At 41.9% G+C, this 22,279-nt stretch overlaps 1 long non-coding RNA gene across 1 annotated transcript in view; it reads left to right on the top strand.

Moving 5' to 3' along the window:
- The window catches only part of LOC134163289 (uncharacterized), a 160,343-nt gene extending 147,326 nt beyond the window's left edge, over positions 1 to 13,017 (top strand). Inside the window, exon 13 of the long non-coding RNA XR_009964677.1 lies at positions 10,957 to 13,017. This is a non-coding gene — a long non-coding RNA (uncharacterized LOC134163289). The remainder of the gene's footprint in view (positions 1 to 10,956) is intronic.
- The last annotated feature ends 9,262 nt before the right edge of the window (positions 13,018 to 22,279 follow it).

The raw sequence follows: 22,279 nt of genomic DNA, 5'->3' as shown, positions 1-22,279 counted from the left end.
CACCCTCCTCCTGCGCCAGAGGGAAGGCAGCCATGGATACACAAATAAAGAATGGCTACATCTGAAGGAGAAAAATCCGTGAGCTGGCATATGAGACGTCACCAGAGCTTGCTTTGTTGTATAAAGTATGAGGGCCTGCTTCTGGCTGAGGAAGTAAACAGAATTTGTCTGCAAGCTTATCCTCCTACAGTGCTAAAATATTTCCTTCCTGCACTTTTTCATCTCTTTATTTTTGATTAAATGCCATGCCTTTGCTGTCTGCTGCTTCCTCCTCCCTCTCCAATGGTTCTCGTTTCTTCTAGCTTCTCTTTTAACTACTGCCTTCTCTCATTTGTTTTCTTTTAGGACATTATGTACAACATCCCCATCACCTACCATCATGTTTTATCCTCTCTACTCTGTAGACTTCAGCTAGTACTTGTAAGCTCCCCTGGCAGTTGTCCTGAAGCAGCATTTCCGTACTAGCACTTCCTTCGTCCTTTGCCCCTAACCAACTATGGACATTTGTTCACATTTGCAGAAGGCACAGGCACATTCTTTTTTAAAGATCTTATCCCACAGCTATGTCAAGTTCCTAACACCATTTGCCTCATCTAAAATGCTGCATTCTTCATAGATGAAATGAGAGCCTGCTGGCTGCTTACAGTGACTGATAAAATGGCAACCACAAGAAGCCTAAAGTATAAAATTAATCTGTGTGGGCTGGTTCATGACCCTCACAAAGCATCCCTCTACGCAATAATCTTTGTCTTTGGTCTACCACTGAACGGAGCATAATGAAATTGGCAGATTTTTGTTACCTAACAGCACCCCTTTCTGGGAGATATATAAGGAAACTTAAATAACAGGCCTCTCTGGGAAGCATACAGTAGTGCAGCAGAAAATTGTGACTCCAGTGGTGGGACCCTACCATGGTAACCTCACTTAACATGGGGAATACGGTATCTTCTCCTAGCTGTTCTGTGCTTTCAACCTCTTTTAAGGAGGTTTAAAAACAATAATTTATGTAGGAATGGTTTCCATTGAGAAAGCCTATTGCCCACATGAAATTCCTACTCACTGCAAAGACAGGTCACTTTCCCAGGGCAGGTCTAGCCCTCAAGATGCCTATTGAGGCTCTGCTGAGGCTCTACTCTTACAGGGGTTCTCTAGCTCATTTCAGGGCTCAGAGAAAACCTGTATTCACTTTTTGCCAGATCCTGGTGCTTATACAAACTCAGACATCTGGCTGGTTTTGCTCATGCAGCAGTATCCAGCACCTTCTCCTTCAGCTTATGACATCTCTGTGATTGGCACTCCAATACTTTGAATGGGGAGAACTGGCAGCAGGAGGGTCAAGCAGTGTATAGAGAAGAAGAAAGAGGAGTTCCTGACAGACGCTACAGGGATGTTGAATTGCCCCTTTGGGTCTCGGTTGGCTCGCTGCACACATGCCAATCTGTGGGGCTTTGAGCAAATTCTTTAATTCCACAAAAAGCCACACTTCATAACCAATGAAAGATGAGGCAGCCAACCCATTTAACACGCAGCAAGCCACATACATGGGAGTGACAGGCAGACCTGTTTAGTATGGGATGTTACTGGTAACAGGAGAGAGATGTATGCAAACATTTCTAGCAGTGTCTCACAACCTCTACTATGACATTAGTGGGGATGACTATGGGGAGACTAAGTGTTGCTATTAAGCCTGTTCAAAGGCCATGTGGATAAGACAACCCCTCTCCAGTGTCTTTTCCATCCTTGATGGATGCCTCAGCAGTCTAGGTGTCTTCCCACACACACCGGTGACATTCATGTGTAGGGGGTCTTACTGGCCTGCAGCAGACCAAGTCTGCAGGCTAGACTGAACTGGCCCACCTGATGGATAGCTCTTCTTTAGAGGACACACACAGATCACAGTTTCTGCCATGAAGATCTTTCCATTGCAACACACCGCTTTCATGTTCTCAGAACTTTACCAAACTTAACTGTTTGAGCTAAATTATTAAACTGAATATTTTTCTTTTCCTGTGATCCATCCAAAGCTAAGGATGTGGGAGAAATTCAACCAAAATACTTCGGCCTTCTTTTTTTTTTCCTAAGTTGTGATTGAAATCAGGGAAAATTATTTGTTTAGGAAGAAAAGAAAGCATGCAGCCTTCATTAAGATACTCTAACACTGTGCTACTTGAAACTTGGGATCAGGAAACATCCTGATACTTTCAGGATGATCTGTGCATATGCTTGTTTGCCATTTTTGTGGACATTTTTCGCAAATGTGGCAAATTATATATATATATATATAAAATGAAAATCACCATATGTTCATGTCTGGAGAAGACTTTTTGAATCTTAGCAACTGAAGCATCTGAAAAGTCCCATTTTCAGACCCTCCCAGTGAGGACACTTCATCCCCTGATGCCTAGAGAACAAATTATTATGCTCTTCCTATCAAGTGACTTTGCATGTTCCAGCCAGCAGTACGACCTAGTCCTTCCTTGCAGTTGCTGAAGGATAGTGTGTTATTGTCACTGCAGCACAAAGCCAGGGAATTATCTCTTTCAATTCCCGATTCTCCATCTGCTCATGTCCAGAAAAAGAAGTGAATGGGATGAGGTATTGTTCTGGGAAAAGGTTGAGCAAGGGAGAGAATTCCAGTATGTTCTCATTTTTTAACCTGTTTGGTTCTGGCACCTTATTCTTTCCTTGTGATTCAATTATATGCCATACATTTAAAAAACCCTTTTTATTTACAGGCAAGCATAGAATAAATGCATCATTTTCTTTGCACTGTGGCTGCATAAAAGGTTTATGAAATTGTCCGTGACAGTTCCCTGACAAGGAAAAACAGAGATATTACTATAGTAACATTCAAAGGTGGATGCAAGGAAAATAAAATCATTCAAACTAAGGCAATATTTGCTCACATAACATGAGTCATTTCAATTGTGAATTCCTGACAACAGTGAAGAAGGAGAGAGTTGTCAAGGAAGAGTGACAACGTGTCCCCACTTCATACTACAGAATCCAAAGGTGCTCACTGACAACCAAGGAAAAGACAATAACACAAAAGTGGAATGTATATTACTCTTTAGCAAACTTAAGATATGCACTAACAGTAGGATGAGTTCTGATTTCACATATGCTTTGAATTGCCTCTTGATTTCTGCACAAGCACCTGTTCATAGCAGCGATATATCTGTGCAGAGAGGGACTCGGTGCCCTTTGCATCAGGCTGTGAGTACGAAAGTCTTCATGACTGATCAGACAGAATCTGAGAGCAGATTTTGTCCTGCACAGGGGCCTGGGATCAAATGTAGTCATCCCTACTCTGCCCCCACAAAGTATATATATAAATATATATTTATTATTATATAAAGTACATATACTGATAAAAATCAATGTAAAGCCTCTGTGCTCCTTAAGACCACTGTGCAGCTCCATTGATGTGCCAGGGATACAGAATCTAACATTAGGAGATTAGTGCAGGTGGGATCCAGAGCATCACAAAAATACGAGGTTATGATTTTTCAACCTAGAAAGACTTTAGATGACAGGCAAAGAAACAAATGGAATAGAAGACTGTGTATCTCTCTAACGTGCTGTAGCGGTTTGGCTTGGATATAATGGCAGGTGGGAGTTTGGGGAGATACTCCTTGGGCAGTGTTCAAGGCCAAGCTGGATGGGGCTTTGAGCAACCGGGTCTAGTGGACGGTGTTCCTGCCCAGGGCAGGGGGGCTGGAACTAGATGGTCTTTAAGGTCCCTTCCAACTCAAACCATTCTGTGATTCTTTGATTCTATGATATGTAAAGGCATAGGGAAAATGCAGTCATATCACACACGAAGCCCTCCATCTCCCAGCACTGGAGCTATTTGCCCCTAATATAAGCTACATTTACTCAAGAGTGGGCAAAACACACTTCAGATTCCATAAATGCAGTAAAATAAATTGCACCTTGGAAAAGTGGCCCATACCTTGCCCCATAAAAGAAGGAATGGCACTGTTACAAAGCTGATTTGCCTGAATGCCTTTCTCAGACTACCAGAAAGCCTGATTCCACAGGTGAGGCAGCTGCTTTGTTGGAGGGGAATGGCATGCGTTTGGGTGAGAAGGGGTTGTGGGGAAGGACAGGACAGAAGCAAATGAAGTACTTCAGCTTCACCCTCTAAAACCCAATCCTCTCCTTTAAGAACATTTTTTTTTGCAAAATCACCTTGACAGCCAGTGTAGCCAGCTCTGAAGTAGGGAAGTTCAAAGATACTGTACTTCTATTGCCTAAATTTTAATTAGTCTGTGGGTAAATGGGGAACTTTGAAGTTGTCTACACAGCAATTTTCATGTGCCCTCTTGACCAAAGACTCCAGCAACTCTCAAAGCTGCCCTCTGCACATGTGTAAATGATTCCACAAACTGCAAATGTGGTGATTTAGGTCTTAGCTTGAAAAGATCTTTTTAAGGACATACATGTTAATTCCAAAAAAAAAGACTTTCCATGCAGACCTGAGGATCTCCAAAGAATAGCTGTAAAGCCAGGTCCCCAAAAGTGCTGAGACTTGCAGACCTGGTACAGACCACTGTGTATTAGTTTAGCCCAAGATATTCTGAGCAATAAAGCAGCGTAAGCGATAAAATCACCCAGTTTGTAGAAAAATCAGGTTGTGCTCATTTCCATGAAAATCCCTGCTTTGGTTGAGCTACTTTTGACATACAGTGAAAGATGGATTTGACCTGCTCTCTTTTTCTCATCTGCTGGGCTGCAGCTGTGCTCTCCAGCACTGTATATGTATTCCAAGCTCATCTAGATGTCGAAACAAAAGCACAAATTAGATGACAATCTTCCATTCTTTCTGTGTGCTGCCAATACCTGTTTGTCACTATAATGGTATTAATCATCTTTTATTTATAGCGGAACATTAAGAGCTTCCATTTTTCCCTTTTATTTGTAGGACAACAGGTGCACAACTTAAGCAGGTGTATGGATATGTGATGAGTTTGCTGATAGCCACAAAACATCTTTAGTAAATTATTACTCGTATCAAAGCTGCCATTATTTTTATTTCATGCCTGAACTTAATTCCACAGCTGTTAGCTCCCACAGTCCATTATCTGCTTTGTATGGCAACTGTGGTAATGCAACTCATAGGTACAAGACCTCCTCTCTCACCCTGAAAAACCCCCACAAACAAAACATCCTTAAACCATACTCTCTTCCACTTCTGAAACTTGGGAAAGGTAGTGAGAATGTATCAACAGTTTCCATTGGCAACTGCTGCAGAATAGCATGATACTGGTTCAACAGCTGACATGAAATGCCTTTCCATATGTAAAGCTGTGCCTTAAACACACAAGGGACACTAAGAATAAACTTTGTACTTTCTTTTCCTTTTGTCTAACAGCAAATGGGTTGTGAAGAAGTGCTGGATGTTTTAAAAAAATGCAGTTATAATTTTGGATCCAAGCTGTGAGAACACTCATTGGAGACAACTGTTCTCTCATGGGCTAGCCTTGAATAAACAATCCCAGCTCTGTGTGATATTAGCTCTTAACCAGATTCTAGCATTGAGCTGTTGCCTTGCCATGGTTACTTGCCTTTTAAACCAGTGTTCCTTTTCCTTCCTTTTTGCCAAGTTTCTTGCTTGCTTGGCAGTGGTTTGTTCTCATTTGAACTTTTGCCCTATTTTAATCTCCACCAAATTTTTACTCTAAAAGAACCTTTTCACTGATATCTTTCTGTTGTCCTGAATTTCTTTTCTGTGTGTGAGAACTTACTTCGGGACATGGCTTATGGGAAAAAGCCCAAGTGGCCATCTTCTTCTGAGCATGTAGCAGCTGGCAGGCACCCATGAGATTAAAAAGGAAAGCCACAACAGTACAAGATGGTAGCCACTCCTGGAATAAAATTAAGTAGGGAAGAAGGACACACACATATACACACACAAACTACCAGGTCATTCACTTAGAGATTTATTTGTGCTTGTCAGCTCCTGAGCTTGCCTCCCTTGAATTCATCTAAGGATAACACTGCTAAAACCCATGTAAGAGCATCACTCCACCACGTAGGGGTCTGAGGCAGAATCCCTCATTTGTATTGCAACCCGGGAGTTGGCAGAGCCGTGAGGTCCCATGGATCATATCAGAGTCCTAGGGAAGGGTAACATGCCTTTGGTTGCTTTGAGGTAATTCTCTAGGCAACCTGGAAGAAACAAACCAGCAGTTCCTATAAGCAACTAAAATTCCTCTTACACAAAAGAGAACAGGTAATCTTGAAATACCTTGAATATTTTTTTGTTATGTATGTGTTTTGTGCAGCTTCTCGAAGGAGAAATAAGTGGGAACTTGCTGAAGGCTCTCTCTAAAATATTTCTAGCCACAGAATTGGCTAATACTGTTTCCACTGCTGAAAAAGAATAAAACTCATAGCAATCTCTTATTTGCTCATTCAGTTTCTCATTCATCAGAAGACATCACTGCGTGGTTGCCTAAAAGAAAGACAAGTACAGGTGCATATAATATACACGTGCAGATATGTATACATACATACATATATATAAAAGCACAGTGAAAATATTTCTCACTAATATTTGTTATTGGTAAAATGAATTTTCTTGCCAGGAGCATAACTGCCAAATTCCTGGTGTTAGTGAAAGCACAGTTACTACTATTTAGAAATCTCTCAGTCTTAGGCTGTATAAATTTTGGCTGAGTTTTTAATGCAAAGTAAAACTTAGTACAAGCCTCTAGGACTACAGCCCCTTTCGGTGTGCTGCATGTAAAATGAACCAGAGTAACATCCTTCAATGTGTGCATCAGATATCCTGATAGACAAACTAGAGACCAATGATTTAGTCAGCTGTATTCACAGTTTAATAAGGACCTCTGTTCACAGACTAACATATACTTAAGACCAACTTTTCACTATTTAAAATCCTCTATCTGACTTATAAATGTAGGAAAACCAGCAAGTTACCTCTTCCTTTTAAATCATAATCTTACCAATATTTTACATGTTGGATGATTTTAAATTAAATTAGACAATTAAAAGTCTATCCTTGCTCACTCTTATTTATTAACTTTTAGAGAACAGTTTTCTTCACAGTAGCAAAATCAATACCCTGAGATAAAGTTTCTAACAAGAATTTCCTTTCTCATAAAATTTTATTGGCAATTTAATTTTTAATCTGTACTGAAAAGGTAAAATATAAATAACAATGCTCTTTTTTTGCTAGTAAAAAGGTCTTTATTTACTTTGGAACACAAGCAGGAGGTACATTTTCAGCTGAGTTCAATCATTTTCTGCATCCTTGATAACTCTTCATTTGCACAGAAAGCTGGCTGACAGAAAAATCACTACCTAATTGACTGGAGCATGCTTTATATTCATGTATTGGTTACACTCTGCTTCTCAACCCCCTTATGTCTGAGTTGAAAGTGAGCAAAAGTGCCCGTCCAAACACAGCACTGTACTGTAGATCAAGCTATTACCTTGGGGCAATGTACTCCTTAATGCCTACTATTCAAACTTCTAGTTGAATCTAGCTGAATTACTGTGTTTTGCTGTAGCATATGTACAGCAGCAAAACGTTGCACTACTTTGGGCAGGAGGGGAAGTAAAAGGGCCCAATATGTTGCTCAGTCCAGGATGGGAACACAGACACTTTTATGAGAAAGACAAGGGTCCTGTCACATAACAAAGAAGGAGACAGAGAAAGAAGGCTAATCAAAGTCTTACATAGGGTTTGGCCACACAGTAGTAACGTTTCACTCCATTCTACGCCCTCCCATCTGATGATTTAAAAACCATTTGTATAGTTTAAGTCATCAGAAGATGCCACTGCTGACACAGATACTACGCCCATGCTATGGCAGGGAAGTGGGACGTGGACAATTTAGGTAGCTACAGTCCAAGACTCACTCAGAGACCCACACCTAGTACAGCTCCTGCTACATGCTTGTTTCTTATGGTAGAACTGATCTTTCTGGTGAGTGGAAGCCTCCTTTTACAGCTGGCTGCTGTGGTGAGCACAAAATAGTACCTCACAGAAGTGTGGTTGAGAGCACACACAGCCATGCTCTGTTATGTCTGTGTGGCTCCCACCAGGTAGCAAATAGCACAGAATTTGTGCCAATACATAGACACAAAAAATCCTAAACTGCTGGCATGCCCCTCATTTGGCATCATAGTTATTCTGGTATTAACTCAGGCTTGCACAGCCAGCATAGCTCAGCCTTTGGGAAGGAGACTTCTGCCCTTACAGTGCTGACTTGAGTCCCAGTGCACAGTGTCACTTTCCCACACTGAGTAGTCCCTTGATCTGTGAGTAGTGCCTATGACTTCTACAGGGACTGCTTGCAAAGGACAGTGCAGCTCAGCAAGCTCTTTGTAAATGTGTGGCTGTGACACATTCATCATTAACAATGACCCCTGTAATCATTTACAATGCCTTTATCCCTCTGTGTGTAAAAAAGTACCATTATGCCAAGCCAATGGGAGAAAAACTTGTATGGTGGTAGTGGCTTTAAAACTGAAATTGTGAAGCACTATTTGTATGGAGAAATGAAATAACAACAAGTGGGAAGGGTGAGAAACATGAAAGGAAATACGCTTAGGGAAACAGAAGCTGGAAGTAATCAATAAATCATAGAATAAAGTAAAGAGAAAGAACCTTTAAAGTGCCCGAGCTTAAATGTCAAGAGTATTAGAACAAAAGAGCTCCAAGCAGGAGGACGTGTGACAGACTATGCTGAAACTCTGGCAGAAAGCATGCTCTCTCCTGAGTGTGGAAAAAAGTACAGACAACCAAGGGCAGCAGAGGACAACAGAACAAGAAACTAGGAAACTGCGTAGGTTCCTCTTCCTCACATGGTTTTAACACACAAGATTGGTATTATTGTTTTTAGAAGATTCTGAGGATTAAAACTGGGGAAAAAAACATCATCACAGTAGTGGAAAAGATTAGTTTTAAACTATATAATATGCTGGGAATCTGCTATCACGTACGCATGAAGGTATGCCATCAATATTGCAGAGTAATAGGATCTTGCTTACATTGCACTACACTAAAAAGAAACAGAGCTAGCAAAGGCAAAGCTGTTGTTATATTTATCCCTAGACAAATTCATACAGCTAAAATTTAGGTGGTTTTCTAGTGATACTCTTTCAGCAATGCACTTAATCACACATAGCTCTAGTCACACTTAGCTCTAGGAACATGTGTCTGCCCCACTGAAATCTATGTATATAAACATACACTTAAAGTTAAGCTGGTACTCAAAATGTTTTTCCAAGCTGAATCCTATGTGCTGATGGATTACCTAGTTAGCTATAAATTGCATGGTTACATCTGGTTTTGGCTACTGGTTCAGAAACAGATACCTATTCTGTTTGAAGCAGGCTGTTATTCATGTAAGACAATAGATCCTTCTGGCACCACATGTGCGTACATTGTGTAAACAAAATTTTCTCTTCAAATGGGCTTTGGAGTCAACTAAGCAAAGGCTGCATGTGCTCGTCTCAGCAGAAGCCTGTATGGAAATAAACTATTATGCTTGGATGTACCTTGAAGAGCAAACTTTGGGAAGCCCTCACAGAGGCTGCTCTGACATGTCTGTACCAGTGAAAGGCAGACAAACCTCTGGTCCTGTGCTTTGGGTGATGGACTTTGTCAAGCATGGCAGACATAAGGGCTTCTGCAGCTACTGAAAGACAGCAGCAGAGCTCGGGCACAGCTGTTTCTAAGAGCCCTGGCGGCACTGCCTGCTGCACAGGCCTCCTGTTTGGGCCAAGAGCCAAATGGATCCCCTTCACAAAACGTGTGGGGTCAGGATATGGCTATAGGAAAAAGTAATCAAAAAACACAGACAGGGTATTTGTTGTTGGACTAAAGCATCACCTGAAGTCCCTGTGGACCACTCAATCAGTGGCAGGGGAGAAAAAGTACATTGAATTGGTTGTGAAATACTGTAAGTTTGAATCAGGTGGTGAAACTGACAGGGAAACAGAGAAGCTTAGTCCATTTTAAAGAGGGCTGATGTGCAACAGTAATGTCCACAGGTAAACTGCGTGTTAATACTTGTGTTAATGCTGCTGCAAATGCCCACTACAAAAGAGAAGTTTCAAAAAAACTGCTGGGTCTGATGTGAGCAGACTGCTGAGTCAGGCAAAAAAAAAAAAAAACCCAAAGTTACTGCTAGGGCTCATTTGACAGCAAAGGATTTTGTGGTTTACCTCAAAAAGACATCTGAAAGTTCACTCATAATTTTATGAAATGTCTCTCATTCAAGTTGTCAAAGCCTGACAGGATTGTTAAAAACATCAAGGGGTGAATGGTCCTTCATCTTATTGCTCTTGCTCAACTGAATGATCGATGAACAAACTAAAACTGACAGCTGTTGCAAAGAAATCAAGAATTAAAGGAGATACAGAAGATGTTTCTACTCCACCCTGTGTAATTCAGCCTAAAGAAATTGAAACTCCGTTCAAGAAAAAGTTGGAAAAGCAAGAACAGCAGCAGCCTAGAACCTGGTTTTAAGTCTGGCTGTTCTGCCCACTCCAAGCAAGGCCACTAGAGGGGCATGAGGCAGGGCAGCTCACAAGACTGGGGTTCATCAGTTGTCACAATTTGAAAATTGCACAAATTGAAATACAGAAAATAATTCTTCTAAACATAAGGAACCCCATTTTTACTGTGACTGAACACCGGAATAAGCTGCCCAGGGAGGATGTGGAGTTTTCCTCCTTGGAGATGTTCAAAACCTGAATGACACAGCCCTGAGGACTGAGCTTGAGTTTCCCCTGCTTTGACGAGGCAGGTTGGAGTAGATAATCTGCAGAGGTTCCTTCCCACCTCAGCCACCCTGAATAGAACGCAAAAGAGTAATTTCTTACTCTCTACTGTGTTGTTTTTTACTACAGGCAGATGTTATTCCTAAGTGTAGTAGCAGGCCTCAAATAAAATTTTACCGCTTTCCCATGCAGTTTTAGGATTTGGGACAATCCACAGGCTGCACTCTGATTCAGATGTCCCCCTGAATCAATGTGTGTCCTCCAGGAGGGATCACAGCTGTGTAAAAGTGCAACACTGCTGCAACTGCGAAACCTCATGTCAATTCTGAGAAAGTTCATGACTACTACACGGAGATGCCAGCCACTCGAGCAACTCAACCTACAAATTATTGCATTGTTGCAAGAATGAGAGAAAAAAATCACTCGTTATTACAGAAGAATCATAGAGACATTCAAGCACATTGAAAGCTTTTCTGAAAACATGACTTCTCTGGAGCTATCAAGCCATAGGAATTGTTTTCTAACTTTGTGCCTTTACAGATCAGTTTTCCCTGCTATGTTACCTGTTATTTATTTAATGTCACTATACGTATACATATATAAATGTAAATGCAAATAAATGCACATATATATATGTATGCAGGAATATAACCATATGAGCATATGTTTGTTTATTTCTGTTCTGTGTGTGTACAACTACTATAGCAAAATCCTTTAGATGCAGAAGTGTTTTGCAATCCATTAATTTATGCTTTCTTCCTGCATTTGTAATGCCAGCACCAATTAATTTACAGGGATTATTTCTAGTGCTTGTCAGTGGCAGCAGTCCCCAGCTGAAGTAGCAGTGAGCTCAAAAACAATTTTAGGCCAGTATTTGGCCAGACCTGTGTGCTAAAATAAACACAAGGCATGTGTAATTTGTGTACAAGGTTCATCCTGCTCTTCACTGCTGCCCAGCTGCTAAGTAAACAGTCTCCAACCCTTTTCCCAGCATGAAGCAGGATGTTTGGGAGCAGGGAGGTGGGGAGCTCTTCAGCACCTCCTGTGATTCATCTAGCAACAAGCAACACGTGATCTCTGCCAGTGCTGGGTTCCCAACACAGGTGATGCTCCACCTGGCCCCAAATCCATCTCCATCCAAAGCTTCATGGTGGCATATGGCTGAAACACGTCTGGAAGCATCACCAGTGGGCAGGGAATCAACCAGGTCACCAAGTCTTCCTCAACCCACTCGGTGCATGTGCTGAAGTTAGGTCACTACCAGCAGCTGCTATATTTATAGAGATATGTCGTAAGTTTGACGTAAGACAAAATTTGTTTTTCTTGTGCAGCAGGGCAAAGGTGCCTTTCTCCTCCCCTTCTTCAGTTTTTGGACAAACCTTTACTTGTTTTCACAGGAACATTAGCTCAAATCTGCTGCTACTGTGCGCAGCCGATAAAACTACTGCTTGGAAAGACCATATGTCACATGAACTGCTCAAGAGGCATGAAGCCCCGCTTTTTTCCGATCCTTTAAAGATACAATTCTATGCACAGTTAAAATGGAAAAGAGCATTATGTTTAAAGATAAACTCACTTACTGTGCAACTGCTTTGCTAAATTCTGTCACCAAATTACTTGTTAATAAGACATTTGGCCTGCCTGTTTGGAGAAAAAAAAAAAAAAAAGAAAGTTGTTGCACATCTCTTTCTCCTTGTTTATTAGTTGCTATGACAATGCTAATGACACTATCACTACAGAGGAATAAAATCTTTTATTAGAGGCAAGAAAAGACAAAAAACTCATTCTGAGGAGAAAGTTCCCTCTATTTATGTACTTCTTTGACCTGGGTGGTTAGCCAATATTTAGGGTCTCTACAGGTTGTTTCTGTTTGGAGAACAAATGGATGAGGGAGTGAACTGGGCTTTTTAATGTGCTTCTGTTTGTTTAGAAAGACTGTACCCAACGTCCTGTTACTCTGGGCACAGCGGGAGTCAAAACAATAAGCAGTGTTTTCTCTCTTCACACTTTCAAGCTTCTTTTGAGCCACAACACGAGCCACAACACAAGCTCTCTCTCTCTTAACTTTCTCTCAGGGTCAGGCTACAAGGGTTTTTCTTGCTGGCTCTGGTGTACCCTTTCTACTTCCTCTGTCTGTTTCCTTGATGTTTCTGCTGTCACTTTCTGAACTGCTCCATTTCATCATATGCCACCTTGTCCCCAGCACTGCAGTTAGATCCTGGAGAAATGCCTCAGCCCCCACAGTTCAGCACTGCCAGGCATGTGTGGTGCAGTATGTATGGTGCAGCATGTATAGTGTGGCTCCCAGGCTCCCAGTGAGCGTATGCCACGAAGAAAGTAGTTCTTAGGCTTTTCCTTAGGGGAGGGAAGCTTTCTCACCCACCATCTTCAGTGAGGTTTCATGGCTGATTTTCAGCATAACACAAAATTTATTTCCAATACCATATTTTTGCTCCCTGTCAGATCAGTTTCTGTACAGTAGTGCTATGAAGTGGGGGAGCAGAAAATATGTTACTATTTCCTAACAAAGCAGCCTCTGATGCAACTATAATAAAGTTGTGAAAAAGTCCTAGAGGAGTTAAACAGATTTGACAGCATATAATTTCCATAAATTTAGGGCCTGATCCTGCTTTTGTTTTGCTAATGACTACTAAAGGGAGATAATGCATGAGCTTCAGACAAACTAAAGACAGAAGTAATGGCCCAGCCCAGCAAAAAAAGGCAGGCATGTGATGGAGCTGTTGCGACATTTTCATGCCAAAGAGAGGTAACTAGTGTTCCTGCTCTGGGTTCAGTCCATCTCTGCTGTGACCAACAGGTCTCCTGTCCAGGCCTGACTGAGCTAGATACCACTTTTGGCAGCAGTTCTGCGGCTGGCCCTTGGAGCTTTATCCTTGACTGGAACAAAGGTTGCATATAGCATAACTTCTGCTCAGGAAGGGCAAAGATCTTTAATTTTCAACAGCAAAAACTTGTCACAGTTGCATCTTCTTTTGCTTTCAAGGAAACAAACTCAAGGAGCTTTAATTTATCTTGGGTTTATGCCACAGCTACTAACAGGGCCCACTTGACACATAACAAAGCTTCTTCTAGTTGTTCTCAGGCAAGATCCATCTCTGGTTTTCATATACTTTCTTTTTATCATTCCTTCCATAATCCCATCTCCTACCACCCTCTACGTCTGTCGTCAATCTTTACATAGGTGATGGGCCATCATGGTTTTCAGTGTACATTCTGAATGGAAAAGATCCTCTGGTATGACTTCACAGACCTACAACTTTGAAACCAATTCCTTCACTACCGCAGACGCACCAGTCAAAATTTTCTGAAGGTCCCAGCAGAGCAAATGGGTTTCTTTGGCCACATCATAGCAGTAATACTTAGGCACTGATGAGACACTGCCACCCATTAAACTGGGAGGCATGGATCTGTCAGCACCAGTGAACTTCACACCATGAAAAACCTCTGAATTCAATAGAATCTAATTTAAATGGAATTTCACATCCCGGAACAGATGAAGCTTGCACATTTAATTAAAAATCTCAAGCCATCCGCTCACCCAGCCAGTCATTAATCGCCAGGAAATGCCCTTTGCTGAGACCATTATTTCTTAACTGATATACAGGGAGCAGTATACATTTGGTTTAGCCTTTGAGAAAGAGGGCAAGTTTCCTCCAAGCACTGGAGAGGGTACTGCATCCAGCATCCAGTTACAGACACGTGGTATGTAAACTAAAGTGCTTGATTCCGCTGAGTACTCAAGCAGATGATGGAATCTGGGATTGACAATTTTCTTCTATTTCTGCTGAAAACCACAACCGTTCTGAACAAGAGGAAAATGGATTGGGATGGGTGTCTATTTTCCTTTTAAAACTTTGAATGCAATAGTTCAAAAAACTCTAGTAAGACTGCCACTTAAGAGACAACAGGTATTCTTAGGTTTGTTTGTGGTTAATTCCTTCCATTTTCAATAAACTGACAGTCACTTGATCAGAGTCGCGACAAAAGATCTTCCCTCTCAAGAAAGTATCTTCAATGGTCTGCTCCACAATAATTGTTCTCTGTCCCAATCACTCTCAGAGCAAGGATTTGAGAGCACATCTCTCGCCTCTGAATCTATGGATCAATGTACAAGTTGGTATATCTACCAGCAGTACCGATCTGATCCAGGCCGGAGGGAGCATTCCATTTTATTTCTCTTGAACATGCCATATGACTGATCGTTATGCTGTCTTTATCCTTACACTGACCTTTTGCTAGCTGCAAGACAACAGCCAGTCTCAGTCAGTATAAAACTGGGTGTTGAAGATAACCCAAAAACATTTTTGGAACCAGTATGAACCCAGTGTCAGCACCTGCAATACAAATCTAGCTGGGATGTATTTAGCCACATAAGAGAAGCACTGGAACTGGACTTACTGCATCATTGAACCGCAGCCTCAGAAGCGTGCCCTAAATGCAAGGAGATTGCCTTATGAGGCCATTTTGACTCAATCTCTCCTTTTGGATCTGTTCCACTTTGCTTGCAATGCTTGCATATTCACTGACTCAGAAAGCATGAGAACAACTTTAGTGAAGGGCTTAGGGCACTTGCTGGAGAGGGGAAAAACATAGGTTGTAGCATGGCCTGAAGCACTTTAGCGAAGTGGAATAGTGTCCGCAGGAGTGACAAGCTGCCTCTGGCCCCATCATACTAACTGGCCTGCTTAGCCACACATCATCTGAGGAGGACAGACATGGCATTTAGGGTAATCAATATCCCCATCCCCCTCATCTGTGACCACTACCCACATGGGAGACAGGTACTGTCTCATCCACTGCTTTCCTACCCAGCCACTGTGCATGCATTCAGCTCTTTCCCAGTGCAAGCGGTAAGAGCCCTGTGACCCCAGGCTTGTGCAGAAACCCCGTGGTGAGCTGCTGCACAGCTCACTGCATTCTCACCCTCCTGCTTGCTGGCTGCCTGCTGCCTGTGTTCTTCCTCTGTTTATGGCATTTGGGTTAAGCCTGCCATGTACCCTGGCAGGTAGTTTCCCCCAGTCCTAACCTAACTGGTAGCATTTGATTGACAAAATTAATGCATCAGGTCAGGATGTCCTTTGTGCCAACAGCAAACAAGCTGTCAGGATTAGTTTAAAGCTCCACCATGTTTAAAAAGGCCAAACAGGTACCTTCTTCCTTCCTTCTTTCCTTCCTTCCTTCCTTCACCTCTACACCCTTCTCCCTGTCAGGTACACTACTTGCTGCTGAACTAATGTTTGCAGTGGTTAAACATCGTTTTTCTCAACAAACTGTCCTGGGACTTGCCTCAGGACTTCATCTAATGCAAGAAATCCTATCCTCAGCATTGTTAGGAGTGATCTAGTCCCAGGTTTTTATTCAGTGATCTATCCTCTGTTTTGCTTTTGCTAATCGGGTAATTCAGACATCATAAGCAACTTTCTGCTGTTAATCAGTATTCTTGACACTCAGCTAAAGCTACATCTTGTTTAACCCACAGGCCAAAAGCCTTCTGAATCAATGGCTGTGACCCCTTAACATTAGGTTTGGCTGCATAGGCTGTCTGTTGCCACCACATGTAGTCATGCCTATCCTTGGAAGTAAAATATTAACACATCCCTTTGGGAAAGGAAAATTCCAATTTGACTGTAGCATTTTAAACTTTCTAAACAAAAGGCAAGGTGTAGACCAGAATCAGCTCCTTGTTCTTCTGCTTAGCTATTATTCCTGACTAAAAAGTTTCCTCAGAAAGTCACTGCAAAGGTTTTTCTGGTTCCATATCATAAAATCAATTACTGTTTTGAAAAGCTGACATTGACTGCTTGCTACCTGCTTTGCTGTCTACATCCTTCTGAAGATCATTAACAAAAGTCCTAGAAACCCCAGTCCCGTGGTGCATGTTTTCTCTCCTTTTTCAGAATAGTCCCATCATGCCACTCTTGAAAGTTTTGATATTTTGTTCCTAATCCTGATTTAGAAGCATTTGCTAATAAACTGACAGGTTGTGACACATCCCAGTAATTCAGAGCTTTTTTACCTTAGATTCAGAGTGCTGCTTTTATGGTTTCAGGATTTTTATTCACACAGCTCCCACCTTCAGTAGCTCTTTGAATGCAGTTGTCAAGATAGCTATGTTTCGTGTACATTCTTCCTGGAACTGAATTCAGTTTTACCTAGAAAATTACAAGTCTTCTGTCCACAGCAGGTTTCATTCTGCAATGGCTAACTTCTAAGGCAGATGATTTCTCATCTTGCTAGCATCAAATATATTCAAAATACTTACATAAGAAGCTTATTTTTATTGGTCACACTTGAAATTCATTCACTTAAGTGTGTTACTCTGTTTCATTCCACACCTAACAAATCCAGGCTCATCATTTGCTCTGTATTATGTCCAATGTGTCCTCTGGGAACATAAGGTCTGAGTATCTGCATCTAGCAAATGGGAAACCAGTTGTAGTTACAGCCTTATTATGAGTGCTTAACATTTGCATCAAGGTATTACTTGGAGGCCCTAGTGACTAAAACTCTATTTAGCTTGGACCTGTGCATATCTTATACTGAAAAGGCAGTGTGTACTCTAAACAATTAATGGAAGAATAAATTCTTTGCTGGATGTAGCCTGCCAGCAATGTAGTTTTGCTTGGTCTAAGATGGGAACCCCTGTATATCTTCAGTCTCCAGTAATGTCTCATTACACTGAAGCATTTTTTTTCTACCTTCACTTTGCAGATTCCTGCTCTACAGCTTACTTCTAAGGGAGGTCTGTGAAAGGCAGCCACAAGAAGCAAGCCTACTGTCAGCCTGTGGGTGTAAACTGACCACGCAAAGATTTATACTTACTTCACCCACAATTTATTTATTTATTTATTTATTTTAAGAAGGTGAAAAAACACTGTTTTAAAGACTGGACACACTGTTTTTATGGAAATCATTTTAAACTTTATTTTTTATGTTCCATTGGTGAAATAACCAAAGACAGGAAGTGACTGAGAGCACACAACAGCAATAGTCCAGAGCACAGAGAGGTTTGAAAGCAGATTCCATGGTTCGCTGGTCTTTGAAGTCAAGCAGAAACCATGGGCTGAGTTTTGGTTCTGCGTAACAGTGCTTGAACCTGGAACAGAGGAATGGTAACCCTGGCGCTTACCTGATACCCAGGAGAAGCCTAAAATCTGTGCTAGGCATGTGTCTTCTCCTCAGCCTTCTTCCATAAGTACATTTTCAAGTATGGATATGGAAGCCTGTCTACCGGGACATCCAGACCATCACACATAGTCTGCAAACCAGTAACCAGACACAGCAACCTTTCAGCCACAGTTCATCTGGGGGCTGCTTGGGGAGGGAGTCTGCAAATTCAGGCAGATCACCCATTCCTTTCAAAACCCATGTATAGCAAGAACTAGTGGGATCTCTTATTGTCAAAGATTCCTGGTGACAGTGCTCTGGGGGGAAGAAAAATCCATTTTCCACAAATGTTACACATATTTGTAAAATCTGATTGCTATTTTAAAGGCTAATTTAAAACTTTATTGTAATGTCTAAGTTTTATACAGACCCGTCCACAATGTCTTCACATGTTCATATATAGCTCATGGCATATGTGCTATTATTTTACCTATGTGATAATAGAACAGTTGAAAAATGGTTTCATTTTACTGTCACATCAATAAGGGCTCCTGCTATGTAGTACCAAAACAGCTGTAATTCTCATATATCTTCTATTTGAGTTGTAGTGAAGTAACATTGACAGTCTGAGCATTACAACATAAATGGGAGATACTCTGTACTAGGAAAAAAGACAGTTATCCTAAATGGATATCATTATCCTTATCTGTCACTACTAGTAATTCTTAAATAGAAATTACCCTTAATATTTTTAAAAGAACACTGAAATCAAAAAAATAAAAGGAATCCTTCTCATCTCTGAATTATACTTTCAAAATTCTTATTTATTTTGCCTAAATATATATATTTTTTCCTTAACTATTGCCAGTAAAATATAAACCTTAAACTTTCCCCAGCTACAAAGATAACAAAGACTTTCAGTAGTAGATTGCTGATCTTGCTACCAACCATATTTTCTGTTTGGTTTGTTTTTTTTTTTTTTGTGTACTACATGGAATATTAGCTTATAGTCTTAACACTTTCTTTTGGAGTAACATACCAGGCCAAATTGTGCATTTACTATGCATTATGCACTTACGCTAATTCACAGGTATTTTTAAGATATTATATATCATAACATTGGGACAGATTTTGCAGTCTCCTATCTCTGTTTCATCCTACCTTCCCTTTTTTTAATGAGGTACATTAAAAGAATCACCTAAAACCACCACAACATGGTGAATTCTCACTTGCTTTCTTCACTTCTCTCACACTTAACCTACTGGGCAAAGACTTCATCAATAAAATGTGTTGTTGCAAACCTCCAGTGAACTCCCTCACAAAGCACTAAGATTAATCAGTTCCACCACACTCTGTGCTACAGAATTTGGATAAGAGCTTTAGAAGAAGCTGAAAAGAAGTTTCTTGTTTTGTTTTTTATTACACTTTCATGTGGTGTATAGGTTATTTATGTTAATTGTTCTGACACAGTATTATTGTGCTTTCCCATGTCTTTCCTATAGCTCTGTAGAGAGCTGCTTGACCTTGTACAATGCTCACCACCCAAGAGTGGTGTGTGAGAGGGGACAGCTGTATCTTATTCTGCATACAGAGGGGTGAATTGTCTCTTGGTGACTGTTGTAACTGCTGACAAACACTGACAAGGGCAGGCCTAACCAGCTAGCTTTTTGCAAAGTTATGCCAAAACAATCACAGAAGTTCTGTATGAAGCATTCATCTTCAGCCTCCCAGATGCCAAATACTCTGGATTTTTTTTCCACATGGATATTCCTAAACAAGCGCATTATTCAGGTACAAGATAACTCACTTGTCTATCTTGATATTCCATGCACCTTTTCTGCTAATATTTCCTCCTCTCAGCAACTACAACTACAATGCCAACACATTTCAGATTGGATGTGTGGATGACAGCTTAAGACAAACCCCCCCACACCCTCCAATAGCTATTTATGGTATGATTAGACAGGTCAAGTTTAATTTCAGCATTGTACATGAATTTGTTATCCAATCATTCTAATGATACACTACTTGAACCAGCAGTGGGGCTGAGTACGGAAAAAAATTTTGATTGTAACTTGTCTGCCGATGATTAGAGTTTATCATGAAAGAATACTAACGCAATCGTCATCCCTCTGCAAAGGTAGGGAATATTTGGGTCTTACCATTGTCATCATACCTGTAGCTGTGACAGATGAGTAGAGGCATGTCAAAAAGGATGCAGCGTTGCAGGAGGGATTGCTTTTCCTCAGGGTTAAGACAAGGGTATACTTAATCAAAATAGCATCTGAGGCCACACCTCGAATACTTTGTTCAGTTCTGGGCCCCTCACTACAAGAAAGACATTGAAATGCTGGAGCAGGTCCAGAGAAGGTCAACGAAGCTAGTATGGAGCACAAGTCTTATGAGGAACAGCTGAGGAAACTGGGGTTGCTTAGTATGGAGAAAAGAAGGCTCATGGGGGAGTTCATCTCTCTCTACAACTACCTGAAAGGAGGGTTGTAGTGAGGTGGAGGTTGGTCTCTTCTCCCAATTAACAAGCGCTCTCTTCTCCCAGCTAACTAACAGACAAAAGGTAACAGCCTCAAGCTGCACCAGGTGAGGTTTAGACTGGATATTAGGAACAATTTCTTCACAGAGAGGGTGCTCGGGCACAGAACAGGCTGCCCAGGGAAGTGGTGAAATCACCGTCCCTCGGAAGTGTTCACAAACCATGTAGACGAGGCCCTCAGTGACATGGGTTAGTGGTGGAATTGGCAGCCCTGGGGTAATGGTTGGACTTGATGATTTTAAAGGTCGTTTCCAACCCAGTTGATTCTATGATTCTAAAATAGAGCTAATCAGCTGAATATTGCTCTCCAGGTTACATAATCCAGCCCGAATCAACAAACTACCACTGGTTGTCTCAGAGAGTTTGTTTTGCTCTGCTATTTCATCAGTAGTTGCATGTGTTTGAACAGCTCCTGTGTCTAGTGGAAAGAGCCTCCTTACTGGGGCATAGGTTTCTGGATGTCACACATGCCCTGCCACACACCCTGGCAGGGCCTGAGCACCTCCCTGCAAACAGCTCTTCAGTCAGTGAGATGTACTCTTGATAAGGGAGGCAGCACTGCCAGGTCATAACAGCAACAGGCTGAATCAGTGCAGTCAGATCAAAATGTCAACACAGCCACTGCACGAATTCATCACATCTGCATGCTAAGGTTTCTTGCAGGGAAGTGAAATACGCCAGTCCAGGGCTGCTCTGTACAACTGCTTCGCCACTTTGAGGCTCTTTGGGATGTCTGTCTATCATCTATGGGAAAAAATCCCTGTCCCAACACTGACTGTGAGCAGTCAACAGTGTCAGACAGCAGGATTGAAACACTTGTGCCACAGCAAAACAGAGCCTCCATGTGTAGCCGTCCTGTGTCTGCACCCATTCACCCGTTTCCAGAATACCTCATGCTCCTGAATGTGCCAAACACAAGATTTGGCTCTAAGAGCTGACAGTCCCTACATAACTTCTGGAAAAACATAAACTGACAGATCACTTTTTTTTTTAATAATCCCCACTTACTCTGCTCTCCACAGAGCCAGGCACTGGTGTGCAGTCACCTCAGAATAAAATAAACTCTTGTCTTTTAAATCACTTGTTATTTCTGTGCTGGCTATAGAACTTCTGAGCTGCTGGCTACCTTTGTCCATCCCAGCCCTACCCACAACAGGCCTCCCCCACAAAATGTTAACAAGTAAAGCTGAGTCCTGAGGCTCTGAGGAGCTAGGATCAAAGTAGGGCTGGCTCCAGGCATGGCTCTGCTGGGACTCCCACCATAACCTAGTGACAATCCCCCCCATCCCAGCTTCCCCAGTGGCAGAACATGTCCCAGTACCCTAACTCAACTACCTGAGCAAACCTGTCTCGTAACACTTGTTAATTACTTGCATATTTCAGCTACTAAACAGTTTACCCTCCATACAGTATTTACCTGCCCCACAATGGTATGGCAAGCACTGATTAAAGACCTGAAGTGGTATGAGCCTGCAACCTCTTTTGGGGGAGGAGGGAAACACAGACACTCAACCCACACACCACATTCAGAAAACTGAAGAGGAATGTTCTGCTGCTTCCCCAGTGTCACCCCTCCTCCCTCAAACAATACCCAGGTCCTCAACAAGTAAAAGCCAAGTAAGAACTGTCACGCTGTGTACTTGAAACCGCTGGCAAGGAGGAGCGTTCGCTGCAAGGAAGCTGAAGCAGAGCATTCTCCGCAGACCTCCCGCCTTCATGAGAGCGCGGGGTGAGGGTGAAGCACCGGACCGCCCTCCTCAGCAACCTGCCTGTCGAGGCCCGCTGCTACCCGAACCGCGTTAATGGCGCCGGACGACACAACACCCCCGGCCCCGCAGG

Source organism: Pezoporus occidentalis, unplaced genomic scaffold (assembly GCF_034315485.1).
Source record: "Pezoporus occidentalis ecotype Australia unplaced genomic scaffold, CSIRO_AGI_Poc_V1 ctg2, whole genome shotgun sequence".
NCBI classification, from domain to species: domain Eukaryota; kingdom Metazoa; phylum Chordata; class Aves; order Psittaciformes; family Psittacidae; genus Pezoporus; species Pezoporus occidentalis.
The sequence above is the reverse complement of the archived record's forward strand: the minus strand, read 5'-3'. Positions and strand labels throughout refer to the sequence as shown.